General features: G+C 41.3%; 1 long non-coding RNA gene across 1 annotated transcript; it reads left to right on the top strand.

Moving 5' to 3' along the window:
- The first annotated feature begins 221 nt into the window (after positions 1-221).
- LOC308589490 lies at positions 222-27,153 on the top strand. The gene is made up of 4 exons (XR_014009317.1): positions 222-291; positions 936-1,015; positions 24,981-25,098; positions 26,913-27,153. It is a non-coding gene; the product is annotated as an uncharacterized lncRNA (long non-coding RNA).

The following is a 27,153-nucleotide window of genomic DNA, read 5'->3' as shown; positions in this document are numbered from 1 at the left end:
AAATGGATGAGTTTGATCTGCCAGGAACTTCTCTGGTGCAAGTACAAATGAGGCCAGATCTTAGATCTTAACATGATGCTCTATTCCATTCAACACACTTTTTTTCATTCACTGCCTTGCTCTGCACCCCTTCTACACAGAACAGCCTTTTGAAAGAAAGAAAGAAAGAAAGAAAGAAAGAAAGAAAGAAAGAAAGAAAGAAAGAAAGAAAGAAAATGAAAAGCCAGCATGGAACCCACTGCTCTGCTTATCTCCATCTGCTGCATTCCTTGTGCCTTCTCCAGTAATCAGGTATCAGCTGATTTTCCTAGGTCTGCACTATTGCTACTCTGCTCTCATTCTCTGGAGGCAAATGTGTGGGACATTGTGCCCTGCAAGGTCCCCACTTGCCTTGGTTGAGCTCCATATATGCACATATGCTGTATGGAGCCATTCTGACATGAGCTTTTACATGAGTGCCATGGTTCAGGAAATTTTGCCCTTCGGTGGGAACTGGCTATACATTGTTTTTCTATATTGTACTCATGGAGGGAAGAACTATTGTCTTCTTTTTTAAAAGATTGTAGATCGTTTTGCTAGTGGTAGATTTATTATTATTAGGATATTAAATTCTGCTTCCCTCCCTGGTTGGGCCATAATGAATACTCCCCCCCCCATTTTTTTTTGCTATGTTAACCAGTCTTTGGCTGGATCTAGACACATCAAAAAAGTGTTTCAGGAAAACACATTGTAAACTTTATAATGGGAAATCATGTTGGCGAAAGACAGGACTCCACAGCGCCATTTGGTGCCACAGTGTTATAACACATATTAAACACTTTTTATTTACTAATGTAGCTGAGTACCTCGACTAAGAAGTGGGTTGAATGCATATGGAGCGTGCAGTAGCAGCTCAGGATCTTCAAACAAGTCTTTTTTTTATTTATTTCACACAGCTCTTGAGTAACCGGTCAATGCAAACTGTGACTGCAGGCACAGATAACAGCCCTGGATCTCTGTTCATGAATTTGATGAAGTGAGTAATTTGAATTCAGGTGTGTCATTTATGTTCACAACAACTGAAATAAGGAAACATTGTTGGATCTTCACCCAGAGTGGCAATTTGATTCTGTTATTTTAGCCACAGCTCATTTTGGTTCACACTAAAGGCCCTCCATTGTTCTTACAGCAAAAACAACAATCCCCCACCGCGTTCTGGTGGGCTACCCAGAGTCCACCTGCCACTTGTAAGCTTAGCACATGGGCTTCAGAGAACATTCCAGCTGTCCCTTTCCCAGATCTTTTCTGGAAGCAAAGTATGTCATTGGCATCTTTACTGGGGCAGCCATAATTTGACCTAAAGGACTTATTTATTATAGATCTTGCTTGTGTATACACTTTATTGAACATGTAAAACACCAGATTAGTCCATAAAAGGGCTAAATTATTAGAGCAGGAACTAGCCACTGAGGTTAATGAAAATATAATTAGTGCTGCTTGAGCTACATGCTGTTGAAAGAAGGGTCATAAATCCTATTAATCTCTTTTTCACTCAAAAATTATTGACCTGACAGGCCACAATGGTGTGGTCTATGTGTCCATATAGAGTTGAAGGCTCTTTCTTTCTTTCTTTCTTTCTTTCTTTCTTTCTTTCTTTCTTTCTTTCTTCCCCTCTCTCTCCCTTCCTTCCTTCCTTCCTTCCTTTTCCTCCCTCCCTTTTGAATCACATTTTCAGTTTGTGTCAAAACAACAGGAGGATCTGTTCTTGATACATATACTGTGTCATATAACTGTAACGCCACAGGCTGGATGTGATGCAGGTTGAAAATATATGTTTGCTTGAGAACAACCAAGAAGAGGCACCCACACTCTGCAATGGCCTCTGACCAGGCAAAAGCACACGCCACTGAAAGAAATGTGCAGGCCAGGAACCTGATGGCTGAGATGTTCCTGGAGAAGAATGTCCTGGGAGCTCCTGGGATTTAGGACAGTCTCTCCCAGAGTCATCATGCCTGATAGTTCCTTATGTTGACTGAAGGAAAGTGATCTAGGCTTTCCAACCTACCAATCCCTAAGCTATTGCCTATTCACTGCTGCCAGGGAATTTCCTGGGACTTAGCCACATTAGGATGCCTTAGGCATGTTGCTCCATACACGGTATGTTACCGATCATTAAATTGCAACTTAATTTTCTTTGTGAACCAGTAGTGTTTTTTTATTGTAGTATATTAATTAGTACTCATTAATGATCTTTTAATCGAAATCAGGAAATGTGATGCTAAAATCATTCAACAGCCAATCTTCAAATCAAATTGGGCTGTTAATGGTGGGGGTGGAAGGAGCTGTGGCTTGAGGAAACTTCTGAAATTTCAAAGAACTCCATAAAACGACTTACCCCTTCTACAAAAATGAACTCTTACCATTGAATAGGTTTCAAATGAGTTCTAAATACTTTGTGTTATCAGAAGGCAATTTGCAGAATTAAATGTAGTTAATATTCAGAGCCAAGGCAGGTTGTTTCTTTGTTTACAACGAGATTGGGATTAAGAATAAAGTAAAATGAAATGCAATGGTAATCGAAAATATCTAAAATCAGTGACACAGGCACTAAGGGACGAGATTCCAGGAGCAGACAGTGAATCAAGGGAGAAACCTTCAGTTCTGCTCTGGGGTTACTAGTTGGAAACTATGGTGGCAACTTTGTATATGCATGAAGAGAAACATGCTTCACGTTGCACTTCTCTCCCATTAACTCTGGTCAGTATGGCCAATGGTCAGGGATAAAGAGGGTTGGGATCAAAAAATGGGGGGGGGGGCAGTTTGGGGAATTTTACTCTGTGTCTTTTATGGCAAAGATAACTTCTGTACTGGAAGAGACCAAGAAACTCACAGTCAGGCCATAGAATATCCAATTACTATTGCTTAGCATGTCCCCTGGCACATCAGTTGCAGCATGTGCCCATTCTTCCACTTCTGAATACAACCTCCAGTTGCATTCCCCCTTTTTTAAAATGTCCAATTTCTTTATTTTTTCTCCTTTTGCATGAACAGGAGCCTCCACATCACCTGGTCAGTGATAGCTCCCGATATTATTTGGGGTTCATAGTGCCACCCTTTCTTGAAAGTCCATTACAACTGTTAGGTCTCTGCTTTCTCTTTCCCATGTGCAAGAAATTCCACTCTATTTCACTCTATTCTTCAGCATACCTGAAGGAGCATCTCCACCCCCATCGTTCAACCCAGACACTGAGATCCAGCACTGAGGGCCTTCTGGCAGTTCCCTCACTGTGAGATGTGAGGTTACAGGGAACCAGGCAGAGGGCCTTCTCGGTAGTGGTGCCCGCCCTGTGGAATGCCCTCCCATCAGATGTCAAGGGGATAAACCACTATCTGACTTTTAGAAGGCATCTGAAGGCAGCCCTCTTTAGGGAAGTTTTTAATGACTGATGTTTTAATGCATTTTTAATCTTTTGTTGGAAGCTGCCCAGAGTGTGTCTGGGGAAACCCAGCCAGATGGGTGGGGTATAAATAAATTATTATTATTATTATTATTATTATTATTATTATTATTATTATTATTATTATTACCCTAGGGTGTTTGAAGCAATCCTATGCATATTTAGATGGAATCAAATCCCCTTATATTCACTGGGGCTTGTTCCCAGGTAAGCGTGCATAGGATTGAGTAAGTAGCACTGCAATCTGCAGTGCATTCTGACAACTAGTGAAGCTTAACAGTCAGAAAAATGGCACATGAATATTTTTCTGAAGGAGGGATAACGTTCAGAGATAAATAGATTTTTCTCCAATGTCAGCTTGGTAGAAATTGGCCATGTACCTGCTCTCCAGTATTTTTATAGGAATTACTGTTTTGTGCTCCTGGCTGAATTTCCCACTGCACCTGGCACACACAAGCCCTAGAGAAAACCAATACTGCATTACGTGTGGGTGATGTGGAGCTACAGTCCAGAGTTGTTGCAAGGTCATTAGGCTATTCGTCAATCTGCCTAATGAGCTACTCAGCTTTCCAGTATTCAGGTATACAGTTGCTGACAAAGGTCTCTTGCATCATAGTTAGTCACAATTGCTATTCTCACCTGACTTGAAGTGTTCCAGCCATCTGTACTCTTTTATCAGCTTAGTGCCTTCCTCAATTTACAGTTTTCCTGTACTATTAATGTTTTCACGGCCTAGTAAAGCTATCATGACAATGGTTGAATGTACTGTTTCACTACATGATGATGATGATGAAGAAGTTGATATGGTTTCTTGGCATCATGAAATATTCTTGCAACGAGTTAGTAGCTTCGTTGTGCATTGTGCAAACAAAGTTTAAGCAAAACAGCAGGTATGCATCCCTTCTTTGGGCCTTTGGCATTCCCAACTGTGCAGCAGGCTTGGCACATACAGTTCTGTGTGCATGAAGGTCTCTCTGCTACAGATGTTTGTGCTGTACACATGGAAGCCAGATGCTGGAATTGGTCCATGCTCCCTACTCATTCTCTGACTGAGCATGTGGGCAGAATTTACAAAGAGAGCTTAGTCCATAGGCAGATGTCTAGATTTTATGCCGCTGTCAGAACCACTTCACCCAGTTGTGGATTTATTTATTTTCCAGAAAACCAGGCAGCCATCCGAGCTTCACAGCACTGGAGACGATACTTTGAGGCAACTGTGTCAAAGCCTCTTTCCTGTTTCACAGAGAGGCAAAGGCTGCTTCCATGCCTCCTGGAAAACCCACCAGAGAGTTCATAAGACGCCAGCCCTGTGAGGTAGGCTAGGCTGAGAGCTGGTAGTTCAGAGACCAAAACTGTGAAACTGCACATATTTAGAATATTTGCTGCTTGTTACTTATTAGGGTTGGCAATTTTTGGGGGGTCTGCTTATTTGGAGGTTTTGCTGTAAATATCAGAACTGTAGCTTCTTCCCTGTGAATGACATTGCATAAGGACATAAGAAGAGCTCTGCTTGACCAGGCTAAGGGCCCATCTATTCCAGCAGCCCCCCAGATGTCTGTGGGAAACCAGTAAACAGGACCTGAGCACACCAGCACTCTGCCCCCCCCCCCGTGCTTTCCAGGAACTGGTATTCAGATACATACCATTGGCACATTTAGGGCAGGACGACTGGCTCCTCTTCACAGGGCCCAGGAGATGTAAAAAATCACCCCAGAAATCTGTAAAGGAACATGTCAAGAAGCTGTCCCCCAAAGTCACCTCCACTCTGGGCAGACTGCTGAGTTTTCCCTAAGGCAACTGGGCTCCAAGAGCTGCAACCATGTCAGCCTTCAGCCCCAAATTACACCCCCACTGACCTCTGCCTTTGGTTCAGAAACGGATCCGCAGCACCCCCTGTCGTCCTCCACCATCACTCCATGCTGCTCTGCAGGTGCCGGCCTGGTCCTGGTGGCACCAGCAGATGCTTCAACTGCTCTGACACCTCCTTCTCCACACCAACCACTGGGCCCCACACCTGCAGGTAAGCAGCACAGCCTCGGCCTGCCCTCTGGACCATGAGTGCTCTACAGGGAGTATAAGCCCCCTCAGGCAGGGATTTTGCTTGTGCAGCACCACTTGGCTCTACCCAAAGGAGGGAACTGAAGAAAGACCAGCTGCCCTTCTTTAACTGAGCATTGCTAGTTACTTTAGGGACTCGGGGCACAGTTTAGCATATGCTAATCTATATACCTAGATAAGGTAAAGGTAAAGGGACCCCTGACCATTATGTCCAGTCTTGGCCGACTCTGGGGTTGTGGCGCTCATCTCACTTTATTGGCCGAGGGAGCCGGCTGGTCATGTGGCCAGCATGACTGAGCCACTTCTGGCAAACCAGAGCAGCGCACGGAAACGCCGTTTACCTTCCCGGCAGAGCGGTACCTATTTATCTACTTGCACTTTGACGTGCTTTCAAACTGCTAGGTGGGCAGGAGCAGGGACCGAGCAATTGGAGCTCACCCTGTTGCGGGGATTCAAACCGCCGACCTTCTGATTGGCAAGTCCTAGGCTCTGTGGTTTAACCCACAGCGCCACCCGCGTCCCTCAGATATACCTAGATACTTCTGGTCAAATTATAGTAGTGGTTCAGATGTCACCAGCCTTGCATTTTGTAGTGCGTCCAGCCACCTGTCAGAGACTAGCTGGATGACGAGGAGTGGTAGGAAGCGCCAGCCGGGAGACCCCCAAGGGAAATCCCAGAGGAGGAAGGCTGAGAAATCTGGGATTGGTAGTGGGACACGGAGGAGAGGTCAGAGAGGGAAGATTGGGAGGAGGTGGTAGATACCGAAGGGACAAGAGGATTTAGTGAACAGGAGGAACCTGTGACAGGGAGCAGTTCAGACTCCAAGGCTGAAGCAGAGGAGGGAGGTCAAGAGATTCGGAAGCATCCCAGGAATCGTCTTCTCCTGCTGCAACAATTTTCCCTAGCCCCCGATCTCCAAGAAAGTGCAAGATAACAAGGAGGGAGGAACAGAGGTCAGAGATGGGCAGAAATAGTTTGAGACTGCTTGGGAAACATCTGGGAGAGGAGGGAAGGGAAGCAGGGACCTTCAGTCCTGGCAACTGCTCTGTGGGGGCAAGACCTACTGGGAAGTGTTGCTGAGTCGTTTGCCATTTCCTTGAATAAAGAGGTAACTTCACTGACAACTGACTCTGCCTCTTCATTCTGAGCTGTATCTGACTCCAGCCCTGAAAGCATCTTGTTAGCAAAAGTGATTTACAGTGGTACCTCGGGTTACATACGCTTCAGGTTACAGACGCTTCAGGTTACAGACGCTTCAGGTTACAGACGCTTCAGGTTACACACTCCGCTAACCCAGAAATGGTGGTTCAGGTTAAGAACTTTGCTTCAGGATAAGAACAGAAATTGGCTCCGGCGGCGGCGCGGCGGCAGCAGGAAGCCCCATTAGCTAAAGTGGTGCTTGAGGTTAAGAAAAGTTTCAGGATACGTACGGACCTCCGGAACGAATTAAGTACTTAACCTGAGGTACCTGTAGAAACAAACAAACAAAAACTTTTCAAACTTTTTGAAAAGGTAGGAGATCCAAGGCTTGGTACAAAAGACCAGTGACTTGAGCCTCCTGCACGACCCCCGAAAGCATCCCTGCATCTTCATAGAAATTAGCCAGATCATGTTTCTTGCATCCAATAAGAGCGTCTGGGTCACTCAGAGGCCTGTTCTTCCTGACTAGTATCTGCCCTTACTTTCTTTGGAGCCAGGTCTACTTGTTTATACCCACAGAAGAGAAAGAAATTCACACATCAATTTTCTTTCTTCCACTAGGCTCTGGATCTGAGGGTGTTGTCCTTCATGTTTCAGCATGTTCTTAGAGAGAGGTGTAACACTCTAAGTAGTTCAAGTCCCTACAAATAAATTTTTAGCATATTTTCAACAAAAACACAGCATAGGGTCTGTCATAACTTACTCTTTCAAGCATCCACAGCAGTCTGTTTTCAATACAGGGGCAAAGTGCAACATAACCTTGAGGTATGCTTATTCAGAAATCAATCTCATTTTCTAGTAGCACAGCCACAGTCATTTAAATTTGTGCATGACATTCAGCTACAGTGTGAGAACAGAAAAAAGGGAGAAAGATATTCTGCTTACAAATAGGTTATCTCAAGTAAGATGGGGTGGGGTGGGGGACACCATTTGATTTGGGGGCAAAAGGCTCATATGAGCTCTCTATATGATGAATGTCAAGCTCTCAATGGCCAACAAAACTTGTATAATTTCAACACCTCCACTTCTGTCTGGCAGAAGTGATCCTTCCTAGGGTGTGTTTTCCCTTCCTATTCTAGCAGAAGACAGGCATGACTAGCCTGCAGCCAGGGTATTTTGAAGTCTTAGCTAGAATCAAGGAATGGATCCATCAAAAACATTATATTGAAGGAGGAGGAGGAGGAAGCCTTCAGAACTAGCTTAGCAGATGCACACCAACAGCTGGGCGTACGCACTGATGGCCAAGCAGAAGACAACCTGCAACATTAATTTGAGTTGTGAAAATAAAGCCGATTTCACTTTCCTCCAGAGACAGGCATGACTGATAAAAATTGTATATCTTTAGAATCTCTGTTCCCTGCAGTCAACGCCACCTGTGACATGGGAACCGCAAGGATATGATTGGTGGATGCTGTTCCTGCAGATTATTCTAATGGTTCAAATCAAATGTATTTGAATTTGTAACTTTTTAGTGCACATCTTGGAATGCATTTTTCGACCACATGTTGGAACATTTGTGCTCCAAAAAAAGGGAGAAAGAAATGAAATTCCATCTTTATGTTTGAAATTTATGGGAACACAATTAAAATGAGAGGGGTCCAAAGGTATCAAGATAATTACATTTTTCTAATCTTACTAAACAAGATAAATTACCTGCAGGCCCTCTTATAAAAGATGAAATCTTCATAATAAGTGAATTAATCAAGCAGCAGCTTGCTACTGCACATGCATTTATAACGGGAATGATTCAAAGAGTTATTTTATGGGGAAATTAATGGAAGCCGGCTTTTCATTCTTCTGCACCAATTGAAAACCTCAGCAGCCAGCTGCCCACTTGTCAAGAAAACAGAAAGAAGCTGGGAACAAAGATAAATAAAAACACCTTTTCCCTGGCACTTTTGAAGAGAAAAAACAGCTCTCATTTACAGCAGCCATCTGTTTGTTATTTAATATGGGTGAATTACATGCTGTAATGAGTTTGTTTCTGCATCACTCAGTGCAATGGAACACAAGTTCACTCTCATAATGTGCCGCAGTTTTTAAAAGCTAATCATTTAATTGGACACAATAGTCAATGACAAATGGAGATGTAAAAACTCAGCCAGCTGTAGAGTGAATATGTAATCATTGTGAAATCATATTATTTTACACGCATGAAAAGTCCTTAATAGTAGCTGATGTTGGCCTGCACAACGGGAACTAGGAAGGCCACAGTGGCATGATGGAAAACAGCAGTTTGGAAATGGGGGGCGGGGGGGAGCCAGCCTTTACTATAATTGGGCCATATTGGGACCCAGACTTGAGCTTCCATTAGGCGAAGGCGACTTAAATAATATCTAAATCGTTTTCATCGCCTCCCTCAATTTCTGTTTACATTTGTTTTTAACGTTCATGGTTCAGTAGGTGCGATCCACTGTTTGCTGAGCTTGAAATTATCTGCTCTGTTTTGATACGATGTACTGGGCAATTTCCACTGAGCTGCTGATTTTGAACAGAACATTGTGCCCAGACGAGAGGCCAGGCATTCCCAAAGCAATATATCAGTCAGGTATCTTAGGCCTAAAGAGCTTGAGAACCTGCATCACACAGTATGCACGACTTTTTAGGAGGTTAGAACTTGAGATTTGTGCTGCATCAAAATGAAGCGTTTTATGGAAGGCCTAAAGATGATGGGAGACTTTTTTTCCTCGTCCTGTCCAGTGAAACTCACTTCCTGAGTCTTCACTTTATACCATCAACATCCAACTACATGGAGCAACTACAGGGAAACTCAGAGTGTGGTGAGCTCAGAACACACGTCAATTGTTCTCAGGCTTTATGGGGGGGGGCAGTGTGGGGTTTCAGCTGCCCATTCCATTTTGTAGGATGTTATATCATCCCCCTTCAAGTGAAATCTAGCATTCTGTGACAAATGAGAATGCTCAGTCCTCATCAGGCTATTTTGGGGTCCTCCCTTAAGATTCTTCTGCCCCCTCCCCCAATCCTATCCTAAACTCTTTAAAACCCTTCCAACAGTAGCAGGTGGAGAGACTTCCACCTAAGTAATTACCAGTTGCCATTCTCCCCTTCTTGGGTAAGGCTCTGGAGTGGTTGGTTGCAGACCAGTTCCAGGTTCCCTTGGAGGAAAATGATTTTCTTGATGAACTTCAATCAGGGTTTGGACCCAGTTTTGGCACAGAAACTGCTTTGGTCACCCTGTATGATGATCTCTGTCAGGAGAGAGTCAGGGGAAATATTTCCTTCTTAATTCTCCTTGAGTTCTTAGTGGGTTTCAATACCATGAACCATGGTAGCCTTCTGGAGCGGATGTCCAAGTTAGGGGTGGCACCACATTGCAGTGGTTCTTGTCCTGCTTGGATGGTCGTTTCTTGAGGGTGATGCTTGAGGAGTACTTTTTGGCCTTGTGGAGCCTTCCATGTAGGGTTCCTCAGGGTTCAGTGTTATCCCCTATGCTGTTTAACTTCTGCATGAAACCGCAGAGTGGGATCATCTGGAGTTTTGGAGTGTTTTGTCAACAACATGCTGACGACACAGCCCTCTGCCTCTCCTTTACATCTGCAGGTGAGGCAGTGGATGTGCTGAACCATTTTCTTGCTTTGGTAATGGACTGGATGAGAGCCAATAAACTGAAGCTCAAATCAGATAAGACTGTTAGTGGGTGGATCCCTAGACCAGTGGCCCAGCAGACCTTTGTCTGGACAGGGATAGCCGAAATTTTGTCATCTGTGGCCTAATTTTTTTGTTGTCTAACCTCTGGTAACCTCCCAGGTTCAATCCCTTATATCTCCAAGTGAAGCTGGGAATGTCCCTTGCCTGAAATCCTGGATAGCTGCTGCCAGGTAGTGTAGAAAAACGTGGACTAGATGGACCAATGGCAGCCAGTGTGGTGTAGTGGTTAAGAGTGGTAGACTTGTAATCTGGTGAACCGGGTTCGCTTCCCTGCTCCTCCACCTGCAGCTGCTGGGTGACCTTGGGCCAGTCACACTTCTCTGAAGTCTCTCAGCCCCACTCACCTCACAGAGTGTTTGTTGTGGGGGAGGAAGGGAAAGGAGAATGTTAGCCGCTTTGAGACTCCTTAAAGGGAGTGAAAGGCAGGATATCAAATCCAAACTCTTCTTCTTCTTCCTATGTTTCTAAGAGTCACAGCTTCCATTTCAATTTCATGCATTGCCCAATGTATGCATCATTCCAAACAAAGAATACATCTGTTGACTGCACTTCCCAACTGACATTACCCTTTTGAATGCATTCTGCAATAATCTTTGGGAGACTATGGTTTAGATTTAGGGTTTCTTAAACTCAAGTGAAGTCTGTTACGAATTGTATGGCTCATAATTTTTTAATGAAGTCTGACTACTACATCAGAGGAAGAAGAAAAAAACCAACCTGTGTTGATTAAACGTTTCAGAGGCAGCAAACAGAGTGGAATGATTTGGTATTACCTAGAATTAAAAGACATCCAGGAGTTTTCCTGTAAAGCGACATACCAAAAGCAATATATATTAGAAAAAAGGCATTTGAGAAAAGATTTATATGTGCAGAGAGAGCAACTTGAACATGCCAGACCGCCACCCAGGAAAGAAGATAAAGAAAAAATATGCTGTAAATTAAGAAAACATTCCAAACATACTTCACAAGTACAATCTGGTGGAAACAAATTGTGCTGTGTGTTTCCAGCAGTTGATTAACTGCGAAGTAAGCAAAGTAAATCATATGATGCTCACCTCTAGAAAAGCGAGAAATTAACCAGAGGACAGAAAAACAAACAGGGAGGTTGAAAATACACATAAAGCACAAAATTAGTAAAATATAATGTAATAAATGTAGTTAAAAGACAACATGAACTGAGCAATATGAAAGTCACACCATCATGTATGCTCTTGGAGACCAATAAAATATTTGGGTGTTTCATAAACAAATATGTTTCCCCCATCAATTCATTCTTGATGTGTAGGGCTCATGAGAAAGAGAATTAGGCCACTACAAATGAGCTTGGATAGGTAATATCACAATGGTAAAATTTATCAGTTGTGATTTTATTAGTTGTATTTCCCCCCTGCCTTTTCTCCAAGGAGATCCGGGAGGGTTGTGAGGGTCACTCCCATTATTTTATCCTAACAACAACCCTGCGAGTAGGTTATGCTGAGAGAGAGAGATTGGCCCAAGGTCACCCAGTGAACTTCATGGATAAGTGGAGATTTGAATTTGAGTCTCCAAATCCTACAGGTTTGTTCACACATTATGCTGACCACAGGTACAAGCTGTCTCTGTGCATGTGCAGAGGGTGTACTTGTTTACATGTACCATTTATTTCTATCGGGTACACAGACTGTACATGCAAACATAACATGTATGTTATTTGTGCACCCAGGTACACATTTTTTATTATTCTGTTGCTTTCCTCACAAAAGTGATTCAAAGCAGCTTGCAAAAACACCAAAACACTAAAACCAAGTATAACAAACAACCAAACACCCCCCCCCCAAAAAAAAAACAGTGGTATACAGATAAAAGACCACACCACTAAAGGCAGCCACAGATTGAATAGAGAAACACAAAAATGTTGTGTTAAATGTTAAAAATACAAAATTGGTAAAACGCAATGTAATAAACACTTGTTGAACACTGGGTTAGATTGCCCTGGTCCTGATTCATACATAGACATAACATTGCACAATTTGTAATGTATAATGCTCTTTATTATTTTAAAAAATCGCTAAGTGGTATACATAAAACATTGATATACATGGCTCCATTATTACCAAATAATGGAGGTTTACAAACAGGACAGGAAAATTGGCTTCCAGGTGGAGAAATCAAAATTAGAAACAGAACTCAATACTAAGAATTTGTCAAGAATGTACAACTTGTTGCTGAAATGGAATACACAAGATGAGACAGTTAAATCAGCCATGATTAAGTGGGCACAAGACATTGGTCATAACATTATGTTTGCTGACTGGGAACAGTTGTGGACCACCAGTATGAAATTTACGGCATGTAATGCCTTAAGAGAGAATATCATGAAAATGATTTACAGGTGGTACATGACCCCAGTCAAGCTTGCAAAGATCTATCATTTGCCCGATAATAAATGTTGGAAATGTAAAGAAACTGAAGGTACTTTCTTTCACCTTTGGTGGACGTGCCCGAAGATTAAGGCCTTCTGGGAAATGATATATAATGAAATGAAAAAGGTACTTAAATGTACCTTCCCTACGAAACCAGAGGCCTTTCTCTTGGGCATTGTCGGCCAATTGGTGTCAAAGAGGGATAGAACATTCTTTATGTATGCTACAACAGCAGCAATAATACTCATAGCAAAGTATTGGAAGACACAAGATCTACCCACCTTGGAAGAGTGGTAGATGAAGGTGATTGACTACATGGGATTGGCTGAAATGACTGACAGAATCCGAGACCAGGGGAAAGAGACGGCGGAAGAAGATTGGAAGAAATTTTAAATTTATCTTAAGAAATATTGTAAAATTAATGAATGTTAAAATGTTGTGGTTATATAAAGTAAGGAATTACAGCTGTTAAAGATTAAGTAAAAGAAAAGAAAAGGGAAAAATTGGATAAAATTAAGGGGAAGGATTTGCTGAAATAATTTTGGGAATTGGAATGCAGAAAGGGGAGGTATGGGGAAGTCGATGAAGTAAGTTTAAGGAAAAAAAGGAGTTGAAATTATACGTGTTTGTTTGTTATTGTATGTATATTTTTGTATTGTGTGTATTGTATGTGTTTTTAAAATTTGTGAACATTTAATAAATATTTATTTAAAAAAACCAACAACATTGATATACATTATCAATAATCCATTCCCTCCCCTTGTGCCTTTCCCCTTTCTGTTGAATATATGCTATTAAAGTGACAGAACAATCACAACCACAACTGCATGTGCAACAAATATCCCTGCTTTGAATTCTTGTTTTATCTCTAATGTGAGCAAGTATATAAAGGCTAAGTGTTGAGCACTGTTGAATCAGAAATGTTGGACTGTGTTACATGAAGGGGCTAGAGGCTTCTTCAGAAACTGAAGGGAAGAGCACTGGGCATCACTAATCACTGCTACTGGGAAGCAGTAGAAGTCTCTTGACAGGCCAGGGCTGCATAAATACTAGGAACTTTGGATTCTGCCTTTGCATGGTCAACAAATGCAAAGAAGTCCTCTGAAGGGACTCTTGAGATAGAGAACAGGTGCTCTGGGGTGTCATTTAGGTAGAGCTGCCCACAGCCCCTGCTTAAATTCGATATACTGGTCAACTTTGCTCCACTAAACATTTCTGTCCCAAGAGGTGTAAATGGGCAAAACAGTAAAATATGGCAGCTTCTCCCTGGAACAAATACAGAATTGGGAAACTTAGTTTGGGTTCAGTGCTGAGTAATCATAAGAGGCAATCTTTAAAATAAATAAATCATTTATTTACTTTTTGCAAACGTGGGTTAAAACAATGCTGTGTCATAAAATGTGTTTTGTGCTCAGGAACTAATTCCAATGAATACAATGTGTATATATCATATACACATTGAGTACACAGTGAGCAGGGCCCAGATTCATTTCTGTACCGTGGTACCTCGGGTTACAAACACCTTGGGTTACAGACTCTGCTAACTCAGAAGTAGTACCTCACATGAAGAACTTTAGCTCAGGATGAGAACAGAAATCGCACGGCAGCGGCGTGGGGGCAGCGGGAGGCCCCATTAGCTAAAGTGGTACTATACCTGAGGCTAAGAATGGTTTCAGGTTAAGAACGGACCCTCAGAACGAATTAAGTCCGCAACCACTGTATTTTGAAGGGCAAAGCCACAATGGATATACCGTATTTTTTGCTGTATAAGACTCACTTTTTCCCTCCTAAAAAGTAAGGGGAAATGTGTGTGTGTCTTATGGAGCGAATGCAGGCTGCGCAGCTATCACAGAAGCCAGAACAGCAAGAGGGATTGCTGCTTTCACTGCACAGCAATCCCTCTTGCTGTTCTGGCTTCTGAGATTCAGAATATTTTTCTTCTTGTTGTTTTCCTCCTCCAAAAACTATGTGCGTCTTGTGCTCCGGTGCATCTTATAGAGCAAAAAATACGGTACACTGTTGTTCCCATGGTCAGTGCCGGTGCTGCTCATAGGCAGTGCAACATGTGGCTGGATGAGGGAGGAGGCAATATACACTGTTTTCGGTCATTCAGATTTATGCAGTCATCAGGGCAGGAGCAGGCATCCACATGGACCCCTTTGTCCTCTTCAGATTTCCAGCAGTTGCACAGCCCATCCTTGGCCTGGTGATGTTGGGTTGATGTAAACTTAACTCAAAATTGGATTTAAGATTTCTCTGGCTTATAAATAAAAAGAAGAGTTGTATTTTATTGTGCAGAAGGAGATGGGGCAGATGATTCCCTTCAAGATTAATATATACCAGTTAAACACAGTCATATTTAAAACTAGACATTTCTACATCTGCTGGAAGTATTGCCCATTATTTCAAACTTAAACCCATCATATTCACGAGAACAAAGAAAACAAAATTCAGCTTTTCTCTCTCCTATAGATAAAGTGATACTAACACCCAGACTGGTACAAAATCCGAGTTGCTCTCATTTGATAAGTTGTATGATTGATGTTGAAGAGTGTGAACTGAATTTCAGCCATTTCATATGTCCCTAGCTATAATGAAGTAATGATATAGACTCCAGTAACTTACAGGCTTTCTCGTATATTTGAACATCCCATAACTTACTAGCTCCAGAGGCTACCATGAGTTATATCACAGTTCTGTCCTATAGTCTCCAGAACTTGTAACTCACTATCAGCTACAAGCAATTTCATTTATTTAATGTTTTTGTAGTCTTTTGTAGTCCTTCCCCCACCTTTTTTTTTACTTTCTCTTTCCCTCCTCTCTCTGTCAAACACACACACACACACACACACTTCTGAAAAGTGTGATTAACAGAAATATGTTTAATAGGTTGCAGAAATGGATGTCAGTTGACAAAACCAGAACCTGCAAATGATTCAGTAGCGTTGGTTCAAATTAAATAGTAACTTTAATTGTTCTAAAGCCCTTCTCATGGTTCTTTATTTGGACTTGGAACAGAGAGCCCTTCAAATGGAATATTCTTTCAAACAGGCCTTGAAACAGAAGACAGTTCTCTATAAAGTAGGACATGATACATGAGCACCCTAATGTCAAAACATTTGCAGAACCAGAGTACCTTGCGCATTTAGTCTTGTTTGGGGGGAAAAATATCCAACTACAAGCCTAAAACAGGTCGCTAGCCATTTTAACTTGCGTTATTCCATATTACCGTACAATGTTTTTAAAAAGAATTCCATATTGTGAACTCTATAGCAGGATGTAGTAATGGATCTTTTTTCTAGGAGAGAAATTGTATGAAATTTTGCTAGGTGAGCAAATTTGCATTCCCCCCACTTAATAAAAGCTTGCCAAATCTGTGAACCGTGATGGAAGATATTAATTAAAGTCCATGCACAAATTAAGATGGGGAGGGGGGAAATCAGAGCACCAAGAAATAAATTAAGGAATCCTGTAACATAAAAGCAGCTAGGAAGCCCTGGAGTATTGTGGGAGTAATAAGCCCAAGAAAAGATGACCATCACACAGGAGGAGGAGTGAATGAACCAGTGAGTAACAGACAAGCTGGCTCTAAAGGAGAAAAGCTTGAAATGCTGATTTCAGGGTCAGTACAAACTCCTCCTGAACTGGGTGGAAGTAGGCCTTCTGTACTTTTTGTGCCTTTGCATTTGTGAATTGAAGACTATTTCTTCTTGAAGGTGTTCCGTAAAGAGAAAGGAAAGGGTCAGGCAATTGACCTCACACCTCAGGTACTGTTATCCCAGTGGTGTGCAATAGGTAATATATATTTTCCCAGAGCGAAGATGACAACTTCTTATTTTCAGGGTCTACACTATTCTCTGGACAGTGATCCATGAGACAGAAATTCAGTTTTTGCCGATTCCAATATGAACTGATCTGATTTGTATCTCCTGGATGAATGTGGAAGCTGTAATGCAGTTGTTCCCTGGCTTTCATAATTCTCAAATAACCCAGTGCTTCTATGTTCTCTTTCTCTTTCTCTCTCCCCCCCCATCCCCCATTCCCCTTATGTTGAAATGGAATGGAATGGGAATGCATGCAAAAGGTGACATGGCTTGGAAATCAATCTTTCCACCCACCTGTATAATAAAGTTTGCACCACCCTGCAGCAAGAGCTTCACATCTATGGAAAACACACACACACACATAGAGTGCATAGTTGGCATGACATTTGAAATCCCACAAAGGTTTAATAAAGATATATGAATGATTCCTATTGCATGCAACTTGAAAATATTTTTTTTCCCTTGCATGCAAACATTTTACCATACCCTTGATTAAAATTTGGAAGGCTTGCCAGATATGCAATACCTTTAGGCTAAATCTAGCTCCCAGACTTCCAGTTGATCGTTCCCACCCTATAGGATTTTCCAGATCAGCCTGGACAGCCAGTTAGTCTGCTACCTTAGGCAACTGTTTTCTACGTACTGCCTCTATGTTTGGGGAAGCCCGGGTTGGCCTTGGAACATTATATAAAAAAAAATGCAGTGATGGAAGCAATTATTCAAAATGATTTGCAAAGTCTCTGTTTTTGCCATGTAGGAACAGTGCTTTTGAAATTTTTGGATTTTCTAAATGATTAGAAAGGTTTCTTTGTTTTTTTAAAAGTGCATCCTGATTCAAAGCACATTTAATTGATGGATTTCAAGTAGAAAATTCCAAGATTGGGCATGCAAGATCACCCACATTTAGTAAACTCACATTGTTATTTGAATTCAGTACAGCACCGCCTATGGATCATTGGAACCATTAAAGCACTTTTGAATATGATTCATTTGAATGTTTAACTTTAGTAGCTCAAAGAGTGATGATCATTCTCACTGACGTCCACAGCTCCTCAGATATTCAAATCAGAATTTTTACTTGTTATGCAAATCTGAAAACTTTTTGTACCACATGGTTCATGCCCATTAAATAGTGCTTTCTGTAAGAAAACACAGAAATAGAGATGTACAACCAAGGTGCACATTTTTAGTGCTTTGAATTACCACCAGAACATAAAAATAGTGTGTATTGCTTTACTCTAATCAGACTCATTTTTATGTGACTGTTGAAAGCCCTTTTACATTCCTTTCTAAGTCTGGAAGTCTGTGTATAAAACTGGTTGTGGGGGGGAGCAAAGTGAAGACACCTGCTGGCTTATAACACAAATACTAAAATATCTTAGAGCCTGCTGAAAGGCGAATTGGAACAATATGTCATTACTGAAGGCTCACTTGCAAGTTCTAATGTATTATAATGAAAACAGTATGACAAACCTAATGAGACAGTGAAGATTTGGGTAATTGTTCCTACAATGTATGGTAACTTTTCCAGCCATTATTGGCAAACATAAAACCTAATGAGATTTTATTAATTTAAATGCAGTACATCTGCAAAACATTTCCTTAGCTGCATTCTCCTCTGATAATCGTCCTTTCCACAAAAGCATGATCCTTTTAAGTTAATTGTTCTCTGTTGTATATTTTGTCTAAACAAAATGTACAGAAGACCTGCTACAAATACACATTAAGCACAATGTTTACTTTGGGGATAGATATTCCTCCCAATTTGATCTTCCCTTCTTCTTTCCAGAAACATTTCACAGATCAGTCATTACGAATAGTATGGCCTTGCTGTATGTATATATAGTGGATGGGGAAAAATCTGTTTCTAGAAGGGGTCTGCAAATCATTTTATTTCCAGTCCACCTCGCATGTTCACTCACAAGCCCACTTCATTTCCACATTAATCTTAATTTTTTAAAGAAATCAATGCATTAATAGGTGCATTTAATACTTTTAAAAATGTCTACGCAGAACTAAGTCCTGATGAATTAAACGTGCCTTACCTATCCCTGGTAAATTGAGTTATGATTGCAGCTTATATATATTTTCCCTTAAAATACTCCTTCCTAAGTACTATTCTGGAATTCATTTGGCTTGTGCTTAATTAATATGAAGGACCTTATCTTGTGTGTGTTTTGTGAGTGTAACTGACATGTTCCATTATATCGAAGTCACTTGAGATTCCCTCAAAATTCTTTGGATGATGATGATGATGATTTATTGAATTTATATACCACCCTATGCGCAAAACTTGTCCCCCAAGGGGGACAAGGAGAGATGTCCTCCAAGCATTCACTAGTTTTATCAAAATCTTTTGGGTTTTGGCCTCAAAAAGCCTCAGGAACTTCAGCTGAGGAGAAAAACCCGTATCTCACATGAGTTTTGAATTTAAACATCTCAGTAATGAGCCACTACCCAAATTATGCCTAGCATAAAATATCAGCAGGATCTATAACGTTTTTGAGGAACAAGAGATCCTTCAGGGCATTATATCCCTGGGTAAGCATATGCATTGATTCTGAAGAATGACAAAAATATTTAAATACAGAATCAATTTGACCACCAATAACATAATCATGCTGGCACGTCAGCTTTTAACATCAGTACTGACATATTGGCCTCCCATGTCAGCTGCGTCAGCAGCACAGACAAAGCCTCTTGTTCATCACACCACGTTGGCTGATGTGTTGGTAAATCTCATCCTTATAATTTATTGAGTGAGAAGAGTTACAGCCTGCTATTCAATCAAATGATCCTCAAGGCAGCTTTGGACCAAGTCAGAATTTTTGGCCAGCTGGCTGTTTGGCTAGAGAGGACGGCCTTATTGTCTGCTCCAAACTGCATGGAATGGGACAATGGCTTGTTAAACTGGTCAATTGGTATGACTGGTCCCTTTGGCAGGTAGGTCCATGGATGGAAACAGGCCAGCTTGGTGACCTCTTTAAGCACCTTGCGGGTGATGGGTGGCTCCTGAGACCTGCAGCTCAGGGTTTTAGGACCAGGGCAGGCACAGGCTGCCTTTGAGACAACTCACCTTCAGTGTGAGGATGGTTTTGGAGGCGTGGTGAATTGCCTCTCCTTATCCCAGCAGTGGCTTCTTGCCCTTACAGCTGCAAGCATTTGCCTGGAATTTGGTTATTTAGTTCCAGCACAAATAACTTTCCTTTTCACCTCTGCACCCAGGGCAACTTATAATTTCCCAGTACTGCAAATCTTAAGGATGATCTGTGAAACAGTTTCTTCAGTTGCCATACTCATTAGGTGCAAATGTAAATACTACGCATGTGGTTTCCTGGGTGAAATAGATCCGTGACGGAGCCTTGGTCCAGCTGCAGAATTGTGCTTGTCTGCACACAGCACCTGTTTGCATTAACATTTCCTCTTGTCAGCAGGGCTGGCCATGTCAGTGCAACTTGCTTCAGGTGGCAACATGGTGTGTGTTTGTGTGCGTGGTGGCAGTGGAACATGATTGCAGTAACTGGTGTTTGAATGGCACGGGAAGGCTTATTAAAGTGTTGGCCATAGCAAGGGTGAAGGGGTAATCATTTGGGCTCTGCACCAGGCAGCAAAATGTCCTGAGGGGGCAGAGCTTTTTGGATTGGGGTGACAATTTCTGGGGTAACCAATGTAGTGCACTCCAGGCAGGCCTGTGCAGAAGTGAGGGGCAGTCGGGGACACTTGCCCTGGGCATCAGAGGGTTAAGTTGGATGGAGGCCCCTGCTAGGGACTTGTTGCTTTTTTGTTTGAGTTTATAACTTTATTCTAACAAGACTCCCACTCCCATCAGTCCCAGGCAACATGGCGAATGGCCTGGAGTGATGGGAGTGGTAGTCTGGCAAAATCTGAAAGGCGCTATGTTGGCTCCCCTATTATCATAATTGGGCCGTATTTCTCAAATATTTCTGAAAACAGGTAGAATTCCTGAAATATTTCAAAGTGTGTTAAGTGCCCCATCCTTAAGCATTCACTAAACAAAGTCCATTTCTGGGAAACTCAATCTTACTATAATCACTGTCAAATTTATGATAGGACACTCATACACTCTTGCTAACATTTATCTGAAAACCCACTCATCCAACTAACTTTTATTTGTACCTAATTTTCTTCCTCGGTATCTTTCATTTCTGGTCAGCATGTCATAAAGGGATGACAGGAAAAGCTTTGACTTTGTGAGCCTAGATGAAAGAACATTTCTAAGTGAACTCACCCAGAAGACGGTCGTTTCATAGTGCTAAAAGCAATGGAGCTGTCATGAAGTTCAGAAATTATATTGGCTACCCTCACAATAACTAGAATGAGAGCCTAACCACTTACCCCTCAAATTGTACAGGAAACATGGAATTTACTGTGCTTTACCAATGACTGTAGCAAACAATCTGGCCAAAATTTAAGTTCTCTTAGTCTCTTACTCTAACCTAGAGGCGAATTTAAGGGAGTGTGGGCAGGTTGCCTGCACTGGGCGTCAAGCTGAAAGAGTACTGCAGGAGGCGCTGCAATAATTTCAAACAATGGAAAGCAAGAGGCAGGGGGGTGCCAAATTTTGGTGTTGCACAGGGTGTTGCTAAAATTTTAAAGTCCAAAGTCTACTACTGCTCTAATCTACCTTACAGGGTTTCTGTGAGGATAAAATGGGGAGAAAGGAACATATACATTGTCGTGAGCTCATTACAGGAAAGGCAGGATATAAATAGAATAAATAACTAAATTTCAATGACTCAGAAAGAGTTTTGGCTTTATCTTCTTCTTCTTCTTCTTCTTCTTCTTCTTCTTCTTCTTCTTCTTCTTCTTCTTCAATCACTTGTAGTCGAGTAAGATTGTCTTCCATGAACACAGTCTTAACAGTGAGTCTGTAAGTGACTGTGGAGACCAATTCTGGAGCCACACAGTCTTACACAGTGGGGACATAGGTTTCCGGGGGGGGGGGGTTAGTTGATCACAGTGAGGGTTTGCCAAAACATGTCTTCTTCTTGGCACGTTTCTCCCTTTCATCCTGAGTTTGAGCGTCTTCAAAGTCCATGATGCCTTTGGTAAAGGCTGTTCTCCAATTGGAACGCTCGCAGGCCGGTGTTTCGCAATTGTCAGTGTTTATACCACATTCTTTTAGATTTGCCTTGAAAGAGTCTTTAAACCTCTTTTGCTGACCACCAGCATTATGCTTTCCATTTTTAAGTTTGGAATAGAGCAGTTGTTTTGGGGGCTCCTGAGCTGACTCAGTCCTGCCCCCGCCATTTCCTTGAAATGACCCATTTCCAGGCTGTCTGCCAGATTCACCACACAGCAAGCAGAGGAATGACTTTGCTTAATTCATCCCCCATACCCCATAGCACCACATAACCAGAGTTTGGATGAAAGCCTTAGATCATGTAGTAGTTATGATTCATTCATTTATTTAAGCTATTTATTTACTGTGTCTTTCATAAAGCAAGGAAGCTCTCCAGCAGCTAACCATTATAACATGGATATATGAAGCTATGGCTGCCTAACTGAGTAGCATGTATTGCTCTTTTGCCAAATTGTTCAGTTCCTGTTTTAACTTCTCTTGTTGACTAGGGCTATTTGAAGAAAGACCCCCTAGGGTATACAGTACATGTTTTCTTAATAAATACATAAGTAAAATTAATACAACATATATTAAAAACACCCATGGTGGCATCCAATATCATGGAAGTGGACTTACTTCCATGCAACAAAACTTCTCCTCGACCTGCATATACCTTGTGCCCCCTACAAATCTGCTCTGGAGGATTGTCCATGGATTTTTCTGGGGTGTGGGGGCAGTGGCGTAGCGTGGGTTGTCAGCACCCGGGGCAAGGCAAGTAATTTGCGCCCCCTAACCCATGGATTTTAGCAGGGGGCAGAGAGCTGCAAGTGCGAGTGCCCCCTGATGTTGCGCCCGGTGCGGCCGCCCCCCCTGCACCCCCCACGCTACGCCACTGGATGGGGGTGGGGCTGCAGGCCATTCCACCAATGGTGTGCATGTTGGGATTTTTGACTATGTGCAATCTGATGTAGCTTCCCACAGAAGCAATTAAGGAGTTGGCCGAAGGCCAAGAAGACTGACCAGAGGGAGTTATTCTGCCTAGAGATATGGGACCTTGGATACAACTCTGCTATTGGTTGAGGTCTCCATGTAGGCATGATAACTCATGGCCTTCCTTGTTGGTTAGTCGGTTGGATAGTGTGTGTTCTGAGAGTCGTTTGGAGTTTGTTCAGTGAGAGAGTTAAGATCCGTGTCTGTATCCTGTATATAGTAACTTGTGAGTCTGCTGTAAATAATAAACACCTCTAAGTAACCAAGTTACTGGAAGCAGCGTCTTGTTCCTGCTTCATCCTACCTGCCTGCAACTGATTGCTTCTGGAAGTCTGTGTATGCTCTGCTATGTTCAACTGGGTCTGGCTAAGATCCTGCAACATGTTAAGGTTGTGAAACATCAATAGTGCATTCAACTGCTAAATGGACACCTTTGGATTTCACCCCCTTAAGCTTTAGTTTTCTTAACAGTGCCTAACTCTTTAGGATTATGGCCACTAACCATAATGCAGTTATCCCACCCACAGAGATGCAAACCCACAGAGTTCCCACTGTCAAGGGATTGATTGTGAAAACACTCTTGAAATTGTAGCTCAGGGGGGGAATAAGAGTTCCCTAATAACTTTCAGCACCCCTAGGAAACAACAGGACCAGTGATTCTTTGCCATGGGAAACCATGGCTATTTAAAATGGTATGATACTGCTTTAAATGGGTAATGTAGATGGGGGAAGAGTTAGCTGATGTCCCTGTTCAGCAAACTGGTGGACTTTTTTGTAAACCACTTTGAGTTTTTGTTTGTTTGTTTTTAACGATCAAGCAGTGTTTAAATTTTATGAAATAAAAAATAAAATAAAAATAAAATAAAATATGTGGTGGGCAGCACTGTTAATTATGGGATGCTAATTGGCCTGTATGCAGGGCACACATTCCTACACTAGTTGTATTACCCTTCAGAATCCCATGGTGCCGTATTACAAATTGATTTTAAAAGTCCCCTAAGTTTCAAAAATGGTTTGTCACGTGGTATAGGAGGTGGTTTTTGAGATGAGGGTCACAGTTTAAGAAATCACAGTTGCCAGCTCCTTTGCTGAGCTGAACTACTGTATTGATGAATCGGAAATAATGGATATTTATCTCATAAATACCATTGCTGATCCACATAGTTAATCCTTACTGGTAAATGTATGTTTCGCTCCATATCCCTGTAGACAAATTCTACAATGATAGCTAAACACTGTAACATGGGCATGTCTTTTGATAGAATAATATTTGGTAATACTTATTTCCATGACCTTTAATAGAAAGTTATATAGTTTGGTGCTGAATAGATTTAACCCACCCAAATCAAGAGCAGATGGTTGCTTGCCTCAACCAAGACTTCAAAAGGGAAGAAAAATTCTTTCCCCATTTACTGTGAGACCTCTCATTCCTAATCCACATGCTGTTTTTATAGTAGTAGAATAATGTGTAATAAATTCATAGATTAAACAGCACTCTATCCAAGTATAATCAATCAAAAATGACAGCTGATTGATTTCTTTTGTAAATGAGAATATACTTATTGTTTAATTGATTTCAGCATTCTCCAAAAGGTGATTTGAAAGTCATAATTCAAATGCAGCTTAGCTGTAGTTTTAGTAAGATTTTTACATAAATAAAAAATGTTACTTTTGACAATGATGATCGTTTCTTCCTTTCTCTTTTTTAAAACTCTGTGACAAGGACATTTATAAGACTCATTTTGTCTAGAAAGGATACTACAATTTGCATGTTCATCAAGAGGTTTATGTTTTAAAACTCCAGGAACATTTCCCCACTTAGATACATCCTGTTAAAGCATAACTTTGAATGAACATCTGAGTGTAAGTTATATCGTTAGGAAAAGGAATCTCCCTTGGGTCTTGTGACTGTAGAATTTAGGTACCATAAAAAGCAAGAAACAGATGGCAAAGCAACACAAAAGCATTTTAAAATAAACATTAATACAAGTTGGGATACACATCTTATTAGGAATGCAGTTTTAATCTTATTAACTGTTGTTGACATTGCTACTTCAACTACTTCATGGGGCTTGATGGAGAAAAATCCCTAATTAATGTGGAATATGATGCATGTACAATATTAACATATATTATTTACTTTAAAAGAGTCCTTTTTTTAAAAAAAAGATAGTACTACATTGCGTCCAGAAAACAAACTCAATAAATATTTTCAATTACTCCCATATCTTCCATCTGTTTGTTGCAAATGCTTTGCCATTTTCTTATTCAAAAATATTCTAGCATATAACAAGGTAGTCTTTACTTCTTTTTCAGGGTAGAATGCTACCATTCAAGTCAATGAATAACCATTTTAACTGACAATCTAAGCATGCCACAACAAATATCCTGACCTGAGAGACACTGGACTCAGACCTTTACACCTGGAGCTCTGGTATGCTCTCCACAGCATGTCTTTGCAAAATGGTTTCCCTCATTTATTTCAGTGACATAAAGACTGCATCACTTGTCAGCAACAGACTCTAAAGTCAGCCCTCATTTTCTGTCAGATTTTTATGACTGTTGGCATTGTAAAATTCTTTTCTTTACAACAATCACTTTGCATTGACTTATGGCACACTGGTTTCGTTAGCCATTTTGAATAAACCAGTGGAAAGGCAAGATATAATTTTTTTAAAGAAATAACTTATAAGCATTGAAACTAATGAGCACATGAGTTACTCCATCATCTGTGTGATGGAGGAACACTTTACATGCATGTGAAAGACTCAGTGTGTGGATATTGAAGTCCAGGGGGATTCCATTGATTTGTTTTCAACATTATCCTCAGCTTCATGTGGTAAGGAAGTAAGGCCTCATTTTCTTTCCTCCATGAAAGCTTCCAGTGGGGTTGCAGTTTTGTAGATATCACCTGGGAAGCTTCAGCAACCCTCTCTGTGCCAAGTGAAGAGAGTTACCGTATTTTTTGCTCTACAAGACTCGCTTTTTCCCTCCTAAAAAGTAAGGGGAAATGTGTGTGCGTCTTATGGAGCGAATGCAGGCTGCACAGCTATCCCAGAAGCCAGAACAGCAAGAGGGATTGCTGCTTTCACTGCGCTGCGATCCCTCTTGCTGTTCTGGCTTCTGAGATTCAGAATATTTTTTTTCTTGTTTTCCTCCTCCAAAAACTAGGTGCGTCTTGTGGTCTAGTGCCTCTTATAGAGCGAAAAATACGGTAGGCTATGACAGACTAACAATGCAAAAATGGCTCTCAGGCATCCCAAGTAACATATAAAGCCCCCTTAATTCTGCACAACGTAGATCAACAGTGAGACCCATTGAGCTGAGAGGGGCTTACTTCTGCATGCACATGCAGCCCCTATTCATCTATATCTATCTAAATATAAAATAATTGAGATAGTTAACACTTAAATCATAAACTTTGTCACAACTCATATCAAGTTGGTATTGGTCAACTCATCATATTAATACTTTTGTCACTAATGGCTTTCCATATATTCAGGAAAAAAATGTGTTCTGGGATATATAGATTAGATTAGATGACACTCATGGTGCTTCACAATGAATTACGGGGGAGGCTGAGATTTGAATTTAGTATATCAGAATGGGAAGATAGTGTATGTTTGCAATCTATTTCTCCAAGCTGCAACAAGATTAAGATTACAATTTTTATGAAATATTGATGCCATTGCTGAGACACTTTTGGACAATTCAGAGTTAAAAATGAGCATGTTATTTGCATTAAAAAACATCTGTATACATCTCGGAGTGACAGGTGTGCTTATGCACTGCAGAAATGTGCCTCTGAGTGACAGGAGCCTTGAAACGTTGTTTATGTGTTTAGCTCCCAGTATCAAGGACATGATTTAGTAGGAAGCTCTCATGTTAACACCATTAATAGCATCTTCACCAACATTTATAATCCCATCCTAAAGAGCATCATTTCCTTCTTTTTTTGAAGTGAGAGCAAGTTTCCCTTAGCCTTAGCGCATGACTTTCTGCTCATGCTATTGAAAGTTAAAAGGTATCTGGTTAAAACAGTCATTCCCAAGTTAAAGAAACAGATTAATTGATGAGAAGTTCTGCATTGAAAACATGAAGGAGTATACTTTTTCTTTGTTTCTTTCCTATGGTAGTTGTTGTCATTGTCGCAAAATCCTGCTTGCATTTTTCTATTATTAAAATGAATGTCAACACACAGAAAGGTATGTTCACGCTGTCACATCGCATCTGAACTTTGTTTTGCAGGGAGAAGCCTTCGGTGATTTGATCACCTGTCAGAAGTGTCTCTGTGAAATGTCTTGTAGAGCCTTCAGTTCTTTTTCCGTTACCATCTGTGAAGCAAAAGAACAAAGCCCCCCTTGCCAACAAAGTATGCCGGAATAGAAGAATTCAACAGACATTCAGGTGGGGGCTTTGCTGTCCATGTGGAAATCTTCTGCTATCAATGCTGCCCCCCTCCCCATTCAGCCATTATCATTACTTGTAA

This window comes from Podarcis bocagei, assembly GCF_964188305.1.
Source record: "Podarcis bocagei genome assembly, chromosome: 6".
Classification (NCBI taxonomy): domain Eukaryota; kingdom Metazoa; phylum Chordata; class Lepidosauria; order Squamata; family Lacertidae; genus Podarcis; species Podarcis bocagei.
This window is presented reverse-complemented; position numbering and strand designations above follow the sequence as displayed.